The sequence below is a fragment of the Lissotriton helveticus genome, chromosome 1_2 (assembly GCF_964261635.1).
Source record: "Lissotriton helveticus chromosome 1_2, aLisHel1.1, whole genome shotgun sequence".
Taxonomy (NCBI): Eukaryota; Metazoa; Chordata; class Amphibia; order Caudata; family Salamandridae; genus Lissotriton; species Lissotriton helveticus.
This window is the reverse complement of record NC_136058.1, coordinates 347928515-347937795: the sequence shown is the minus strand read 5'-3', so window position 1 is coordinate 347937795 and position 9281 is coordinate 347928515. Positions and strand designations below refer to the sequence as shown.

At 49.8% G+C, this 9281-nt stretch overlaps 3 non-coding genes across 3 annotated transcripts; all 3 read right to left on the bottom strand.

Moving 5' to 3' along the window:
* Positions 1-4164: 4164 nt before the first annotated feature.
* On the bottom strand, positions 4165-4236 carry TRNAD-GUC (transfer RNA aspartic acid (anticodon GUC)). Its single transcript has one exon. It is a non-coding gene; the product is annotated as a tRNA-Asp (tRNA).
* A 460-nt stretch (positions 4237-4696) lies between these two features.
* TRNAY-GUA (transfer RNA tyrosine (anticodon GUA)) lies at positions 4697-4782 on the bottom strand. The gene is given in 2 exon segments: positions 4697-4732; positions 4746-4782. It is a non-coding gene; the product is annotated as a tRNA-Tyr (tRNA).
* Positions 4783-5240: 458 nt separating this feature from the next.
* On the bottom strand, positions 5241-5313 carry TRNAF-GAA (transfer RNA phenylalanine (anticodon GAA)). Its single transcript has one exon. It is a non-coding gene; the product is annotated as a tRNA-Phe (tRNA).
* Between the last annotated feature and the right edge of the window lie 3968 nt (positions 5314-9281).

Sequence of the window (9281 nt, the reverse complement as noted above, 5' to 3'; positions counted from 1 at the left end):
ATTCTATATAAAACAGCACAAAAAGAATATAATAAAAAGATTCGAGTAACCAAAGCATCCCATTTTAACAAACGTATCGTGGAGGCGGAGAACTCCTCTAAAGAGCTTTTCAAAATCTTTGGGGAAATCTCTGTAATTACCACGAACAATACTTCCCATAATGATTCGGTGGACACATGCAATAAAATTGCTAAGTACTTTGCCGGCAAAATCACTGACATTTATGCCAGTTTCTCTGGTAACATTCAATCAGGCCTTGACTTTGCTGAGAGGGAAGATGCGTCCAGCACAGAATCTTGCCTATGTAATTTTACCATCCCCCCACCGGAAATATTTATGAAAACCTGCCAAAGTATCAAATCTGGCTCCCCTCGGGACCCTGCTCCCCCCAGAATATTAGGAGCTAGTATAACGGTTCTGGAGCCTTATTTCAGACATGTGCTTGAAGTTTCCTTTGCCACAGCCTGTCTGCCTGTGGACTGGAAATCTGCCATCGTACTTCCCATACAGAAAAAACCTAATGTGAGCCAGGATATTCTTGAGAATCTACGACCGATCTCTTTATTACCATACTTAGCTAAAGTTGCGGAAAAAATAGCCAACTCTCAACTTATGGCACACCTTGAATCCCATAAGGCCCTACATAGCTCTCAGTCTGGCTTTAGGTCGGGCTACTCTACGGAGACAGCTCTCCTCAGAGCGACCGAAACATTACGGAAAGGAGCCGATGAGGGTAAGACCATGGCACTTATTATGCTAGACCTCAGTGCCGCTTTTGACACTGTAGCACATTCCATCTTGCTACAGTGTCTAAATAAAGCGGGAGTCACCAAGGAGGCACTGGGGTGGCTGAAAGCCTTCTTAACCAACAGATGCTTTCAGGTTCAGAGAGGCAACTTTCTCTCGGATAGCATTGCCTTAGAACAGGGGGTACCTCAGGGCTCTGCCCTGAGTCCCACCCTGTTCAACTTGTATATGGCTCCACTGGCAGATGTGGTCCAATCGTATGGCGTAGAGCTAGTCTCTTACGCCGACGATACTCAACTGCTGATCTCCCTGTCCCAGGCTCCCTCTGTGGCTGCTGAAAACTTTAAAACCTGCATGAGTGATCTCGCAGATTGGATGTCCAAACACTGCCTCAAACTCAACGGCTCTAAAACGGAGGTTTTAGTAATAGGAGGTAAGGACACTAGCTGGACCAAAGACTGGTGGCCACCCTGCCTTGGACCCCTTCCCACTCCTGGTAGGGAAGCAAAGAACTTAGGTGTCTGGGTGGATACAAAGCTTTCGTTTGACAGCCATGTACATAAAATGGTAGGGAAATGTTTGGGGTTATGAAAACCCTCAACCGTACCCTGGACCTCCTTCCCCTGGAGTCTAGGCGCACCACGATTCAGGCCCTAGTAACCTCCCGAATGGACTATGGCAACGTGCTCCTTCTAGGTACCTCGGAAAAAAACATCAGGAGGCTGCAGGTGCTACAAAACTCAGCAGCACGACTAGTGCTGAGATTTCCTAGAAGAGTGCCCTCTAAACCTACCTTAGCTACCCTTCATTGGTTGCCTATTAGGAAGAGAATCCTATTTAAAGCACTTCTCTGGTGCTATAGGATTATCTCTGATAAAGCACCGTCCTACTTGGCTGACCTCGTCGTTCCCTATGAGCCTAACAGATCCCTTCGTTCCATGGGAATGGGTTTGCTCAAGATCCCTCGTATAAAAAAAGCGAGAATGGGAGGTCGATCGTTCCGCTCGCTGGCAGCCAACAAATGGAACTCCCTCCCCACCAACATTAGGCTAGCGAATAATGAGCTCACTTTTAGAAAACTACTAAAAACCCATTTATTCACCCTGTAGTTCTCTTCCTCAGACACCCTGATTCTTCTCCACAGCGCGGGGATACGCCCGGTGGCGTCACCATGCGCTTTATAAGCCCCTTTAATAATAATAATTATGTTTCATTACCCAAAGAAATACAGAATCTACAAGTTTATTTTTGGCAACACTTTTAAAAGACATTTTTACTGAAAACCATTTTCATATGTATGTCGAATTTTTGTTTTTTTGGTCTTGTGAAGCTTAGATAAGAAGGGAGAGTGTGGTGCCACAGCCAGGGTGACTGACTCCGGCATCTGGGGATCACGGGTCGATCCCCAGGGCTGGTGGCAGATTAGCCCAGCACCATGTGACTCTGGGCAATAGATTGCTTAATCTTCCTGACGGCGCCTAGAGACCCTAATGGGTGATGGTTCGCACTTTACAAATGTGGATTATTATTAGATAAAAGTATTTTATTTTTCTAAACCAGTGTGGTGTCCATTTGTGGTGTTATAACTGTATTACTGTGAGTGTTGGAACAAATACTTTACGCATTGGCTTTGGGATAAGCCTGTCTGCTCGTGCCAAGCTACCAATGGGGTGAGCTGTGTTTATCTCGAGTTTATTCCCCCTTACCTTGACTGGAAGCAAGAGTCCCAATTTAGTCAAAGCTACCTACCTCTGCCAACTAGAAACTCCCATTTCTAACAATATGTATAGCCGAAATAAACCATGGTCCCAGGGCTGTTTGTGTGGACTCTTATAGGCTCTCACCCTCTGCGCTTGCTGCTGCTGCTATGTGTGTTCAGGGAGAATTGTTTCTTCCTTGCTCTGGCTACAAATCTCCATGCTTCCCTGACTTACATTGAAGTGTCCATCAATGTGGTGTTTCTTTAAGCAAAGGCCACAAAGGAAAAGAAACACAGGCCACCTGGATTTGACAGTGAATATTCAAAATGGTAGGACATCAGTTGTGAAGAATATCTTCGTGAACAAACTGTCACTTTTCTATCAGTGCTTTGTCTCTGTCCCTGACAAGTCAAGATATTATTTGTGGCAAGTCACATAAAGAAGAAACACATGTAATGAAATACTTGTGATAAAAAAAAAAGAGAAAATTGATATGATATGATCAAAATAAAAAATAAATGAATCCTTCCCTGACCCATACAGAACCATACACTAAAAGTAATAAAAAATGTCACCTTCCTTGACCGGGAATCAAATCCAGGCCACGGCGGTGAGAGCGCCGAACCCTAAACACTAGACCACCAGGGAATGCAACATACACCCTTCTGAGCACCTGTTCCAAGTTGTAGTATGAGGCTGCATGTTGTTATGGGTCATGATAATCAATTAATGAAGGTACCAACAACAACACATCAGGATAACACTCTCAAGCTAGTGTTTACTAAACTTAGGAAAACATCAACAGGCACAGAAAACACACTACTTTGAGGCAGACCACGAAGAAAGGAATTTAAATAGACAGTGTCTTTTTTTAAGAGTTTCAAAGTGCCGAAAATATAGAAGACCCTCGAAACACACAACTACTGGAGAGGAAAAACAGCAAGAACCAGTTAGGCATAAGGGAAAAAACACTTACCATTCTAGGAGGCCAGCACATCTCGGGGACCCCTATTGGAGGGCAGCAGACCTTCTCAGGGACCCCTGCAGCTCGTCCAAGGCCTCGACAAAGCTCTCAAGTTTCCCAGATCCGAGCACCAGCACTTCACCCAGCCCGTGTTTTTTATTTGCTTTGGATCCTGTGTCCCCTCGCCCTTAGTTCAGAGAGTTAGACACTGGACTACAATTCCCAGAATACACTTCAATAATCGGACATGATTTTGGCAGTAATGTTTTGACTTTGGGAATATAAAATCTATGATAAGGACAGCGGGGCGGGCAATTCCTGGTTAGTGGTACTTTTGCTTTCATAATGTGCCTGTAAGTTGTAAACTATAGTTTATAAAGATAATGTCTCCATATTAACCATCAGTCAGAGCCCGCCCCATCGTTTAATTAATTTAGTGTGAAAAACACTAGTTTAAATATATTTTATTTATTGCATAGTACTTTGTTTTTTATGTAAACGTTTTGTGTTTTTCAAGAACGCACACAGAAGCTTAAAATATCCTTCCTAAAACGTGTCTCTTAAAAATGTCCCGTGATCGATCTTAAAAAGGTATGTGATTGCATTAGAAATTCTTTTACTTAGTTGAGATGTGATCATTAATGAAAAGTGTAATATCCATTCGCGTCAGTGTCACATTATAGATTACATTTTAAATGGAGGTTTATTCCTTATGCTTTCAAAATATATGCGGAGTATAAGAAAATGCATATTCTCCCCGTCGGGGAATTGAACCCCGGTCTCCCGCGTGACAGGCGGGGATACTGACCACTATACTAACGAGGATCAGATGCGCTGACTTCTGCTTGTGGTGTCTTTTAACACGCCCTGTCCGACCTATCGCCGACGTTTCACATTTTCAGATTCTTGACACCAACACAGGGGGCCACAGGCTCCACAAACACACTCCTCCCTCACACCTCACAGCAACCCTCTCGCCTCCCAGCAGACGCTCTCAGCAGCATCCCCTGCTGCCAGAGTCACCACAACCAGCTCCCAGGGCTGCTCCAGACGGGGCCCGGCCCGGCTCTTCAGCCCAGGGGCCCCCGGCTCTGTCTGATGATGGGAGATTGCGGCGGGGGCTGCACACAGGGAGGGGGGGAGACCCTCCCCCCTCCAGCCGGAGGAGAGAGCTGGGCTGTAAAGGTGAAGAAAGGGGGCAGGAAAAGCCCCGGCGTGTGAGGGTCTGAGACAGAGGCGCCTTCTATTGTGAAGCAGAGGGAAAAAAGTGTAGAGTTTGCAAAAGTCCTTCGAGCCGGATTTGAACCAGCGACCTAAGGATTATAGACACTCCTCTACAGTCCTCCGCTCTACCAACTGAGCTATCGAAAGCTAGACTGGCAAGGCGCTTTATGGAATTAGGAAAGGTGCTCACACACCTGGGAATAGTCTCTGAAGTGAGCCTTACACTGAGTAGGACTGCGAGAAACATGTGTCAATAAAGAAAGTAAATACGGAATGAAAGGGTTTAGAAAGAAGTGAGGGGGGACGAAAGAAGCTGCAGCGTGGAAGAAATAAACAGTGATGCTACAGCAGCGTTTCATTTTACCACGTTTTAGAGGGTTTAAAGTTTGACTATGCAATATTGATTATAACATGTTTCAAACAAAAGGCATGTGCCGAAACCCGGGATCGAACCAGGGACCTTTAGATCTTCAGTCGGGCAAGAAGCTGCAGCGTGGAAGAAATAAACAGTGATGCTACAGCAGCGTTTCATTTTACCACGTTTTAGAGGGTTTAAAGTTTGACTATGCAATATTGATTATAACATGTTTGAAACAAAAGGCATGTGCCGAAACCCGGGATCGAACCAGGGACCTTTAGATCTTCAGTCTAACGCTCTCCCAACTGAGCTATTTCGGCGGCTCCTGCCTGCATCCTGTCACCGCCCCAGGTCCAGATACAGTGGAGGTTTGTTCTTTGCATTATTGGAGAGTCCACAGGTCTTAGTACCAGGCCTCCAGGGCTCTCATCGCCTCCATCCTGACACTGGCAGAACCCTCGCTGGGGGGCGCTGCTCTCCCCCAGCACTGAAGACCAGACACTGACGGAGCTGGCATTTTAAGCAGTGACGTCATCGACGATGTGACACTCCCCAAAGCTCATACATGCCAATAGACCCGATTCAGGCGGGAGACTACCGATTTCACAAGCCAAAAATGGCTTTATTTTAGCTGTCTCCCGCCTGAAATTGAATTTTCTACAATAGAAGTCAATGAGGAATTTTCATTCTCCCGCTCAACCAATCGGAGCAGGTAAATCTGCGCCCGCCCTCACCCCAGCCCCTCCTCCTCTCCCTGGTGCCCTTGGAGAGGCCCCAATCAGCCCCTCTTCACCAACCCCCTTCTCCCCCTCAGAGACCTCAATGAGTCCTTCTAATCCAACCCTTTTCCCCCTCATGGTGCCACGCACGGGGACCCCCAATCTGTCCATCCACACTGACTCTCTCCCACCCCCCAGTTAATAAATATATCCCCAGCCGGGTGTGAGGTCACAGGAGACACCCTGGCCGGGGCGATGCATACTGCCATGTGTCTGCAATGTATGACACAAGGCCCCATCCGCAATTACCTTCCATGAAGAGTGTGTTGTCTCTCCCACGTTTACCGTGACACCACGATACAACATTGGCGACGAGCTTGAGTCTTCCTGCGGTCCCCAGGCTCGTGTGGCCTGGGACATCTTCAACGTTTTGGGGACCCTGGGTCAAACCTATTTTGGGGGCCGCTGTTCAGAACAGGTTTGATGGGTGTTTTCAATTTTGAAAGTTCAGTTCATTCATTTTACTGTAAATAAAATCTGTGAGACACTCCTATTTTTCATATTTGATGGATGTTGCATGATAAATAACACCAAAGGGGATGTTGGAAGGAGTGTTGAATCAACCAATCAATCAATCATAGGATTTGTAAAGCGCGCTACTTACCCGCAAGGGTCTCAAGACGCTATGGGGGCGGGGGGGGGGCTGCTACTGCTCGAAGAGCCAGGTCTTGATTAGTCTTCTGAAGGCGAGTAGGTCTTGGGTCTGTCGCAGGTGGATGGGGAGGGTGTTCCAGTTTTTGGTGGTGAGGTAGGAGAAGGATCTGCCGCCGGAGGTGGTTCGTTGGATGCGGGGGACAGAGGCGAGAGCGAGGCTGGCGGAGCGGAGCTGGCGGGTGGGGGTGTAGAAGCTGAGTCTGCTGTTTAGGTAGGCTGGTCCCGCGTTGTGGAGTGCTTTGTGTGCGTGGGTGAGGAGCTTGAAGGTGATCCTCTTGTCGACGGGGAGCCAGTGTAGGTCTCTCAAATGGGGGGCGATGTGGCTGCGGCGGGGGGGCGTTGTCGATCAGTCGGGCGGAGGCGTTTTGGATGCGTTGTAGTCGTCGTAGGTGTTTGGCTGGTATTCCTGCGTAGAGTGTGTTGCCGTAGTCCAGTCAGCTGCTGACGAAGGCCTGTGTCACTGTTCTTCTGGTTTCGGTCGGGATCCACTTGTACATCCTGCGGAGAGTGCGGAGGGTGTTGTAGCAGTAGGAGGAGACGGCATTGGCTTGCTTGGACATGGAGAGGGAAGAGTCGAGGATGAATCCCAGGTTGCGTGCATGGTCGGTGGGGGTTGGTGCTGTTCCCAGTGTGGTAGGCCACCAGGAGTCGTCCCAGGCTGAGGGGGAGGGTCCGAGGATGAGAACCTCCGTCTTGTCAGAGTTCAGTTTCAGACAGCTGCTCCTCATCCAGTCTGCGACGGCCTTCATTCCCTCGTGGAGGTTGGTTTTGGCGGTGTGGGGGTCCTTGGTGAGGGAGAGGATGAGCTGGGTGTCGTCGGCGTAGGAGATGATGTTGAGGTCGTGGTGGCGGGCCACTTGTGCGAGGGGCCAAGTATACGTTGAACAGCGTCGGGCTGAGGGAAGAGCCCTGGGGAACGCCGCAGATGATGTCGGTGGCTTCTGAGCGGAAGGGTGGTAGGCGGACGCTCTGGGTTCTGCCGGAGAGGAAGGTTGTGGTCCAGTCTAGGGCTTTTTCCTGAATTCCGGCTTCTTGGAGGCGTGTCTTCAGGGTGTGATGGCATACCGTGTCGAAGGCTGCTGAGAGGTCCAGGAGGATGAGGGCAGAAGTTTCTCCATTGTCTAGTTGGTGCCTGATGTCGTCTGTGGCGGCGATGAGGGCGGTCTCGGTGCTGTGGTTCCGTCTGGATCCAGATTGGGACGGGTCCAGGATGTTGTTGTCTTCAAGGTGGCGGGTTAGTTGTATGTTGACGATTTTCTCGGCGACCTTCGCCGGGAACGGGAGTAGGGAGATCGGTCGGAAGTTTTTGAGGTCCATGGGGTCTGCCTTGGGCTTCTTGAGGAGGGCATTGATTTTGGCGTGCTTCCAGCTTTCCAGGAATGTTGCTGTTTCGAAGGAGACGTTGATGATCTTACGTAGTTGGGGGGCGATGACTGTGACTGCCTTGTTGAATATGTGGTGGGGGCAGGGGTCTGTCGGGGATCCTGAGTGGATGGAGTTCATGACCTTGCGCGTCTCGTCGCTGACGTTGGACCAGGAGGTAAGGTGGTTGATGTTCCTTGTGTTCGGGGGGGGCGGTGGGGACTGGCGTGGTCATGGTGTTGAAGCTGTCATGGATGTCAGCGATCTTGCGGTGGAAGAAGATTGCCAGTGAGTTGCATAGATCCTGTGAGGGCGGGATGTCGTTGATGTTGGTGCTGGGGTTGGCTAACTCTTTCACGATGCGGAAGAGCTCTTTGCTGTCGTGTGCGTTGTTATCCAGGCGGTCTTTGAAGGAGGGCCTCTTGGCTGATCTGATGAGGTGGTGGTGTCTGAGGGTGGCGTCCTTGAGGGCTGCGTGATTGTCTGGTGTACGTTCGTGGAGCCATTCCTTTTCCAGCTTCCGGCATGCGCGTTTGGAGGCCAGCAGCTCGTTGGTGAACCAGGTGGCTTTCTTGCTTGTGTGGTTGCTGGGGGGTTTCTTCAGTGGGGCGAGGGTGTTGGCGCAGTCGTTGATCCACTGTCTGAGGTTGCGGGCTGCGGAGTCAGGGTCGGTGGGTTCGGTGGGAGGGTTCTGGGAGAGGGTGGTGAGTAGCTGGCCTTTGGTGACTTTGCTCCAGCCGCGGCGGGGCAGCTGGAGGGTGCGGTGGTGCATAGTTGTTTTTTTGTAGGTGAAGTGAATGCAGCGGTGGTCGGTCCAGTAGGGTTCGGTGGTGTGGTTGAAGGTGGCAGAGGAGTTGGCCTAACGGCTAGGGCGCTCGACCTCGGACCTGGGGATCTGGGTTCGAGTCTCGGTAACGACGCCTAAAACCTCCTGTGATTCTGGGCAAATCACTCAATCTCCCCGTGCCTAAAATGAATGCGTGTCCTCATGTAACGTAACTGGTGCTATGTAAAGTGCTCTGATACCTGATTCACTTCGGGTCTAGTTCGCGCTATATAAAACTCTGCAAAAAAAAAAAAAAAAAGGTGACGTGGTTGTTTGTGGAGAAGATAGTGTCCAGTGTATGACCGGCGGCGTGGGTCGGTGTGGTGACGATTTGTCTGAGCCCGAGGTTGTCGATCAGCGTGGTGGAGTTGGCGTCGTTGCTGTTCTCGAGGAGAAAGTTCAGGTCCCCGAGGAGTATGTAGTCCGTGGAAGCGAGTGCGTGGGTGCTGGTGAGGTCGGCGATGGCGTCGCTGAACTGGGCCCGTGGCCCGGGGGGTCTGTAGATGAGTGTTCCTCTGAGGGTGGTGTTGGGGTCGGTGTGGATCCAGAAGTGCAGGTGTTCGGGGGTGTTGAGGGTGTCGTCTGTGTGGGTGGTGACCTTGAGGGTGGACTTGTGGACAATGGCAATTCCTCCTCCGATGCTGTTGGTGCGGTCCTTGTGGGAGAT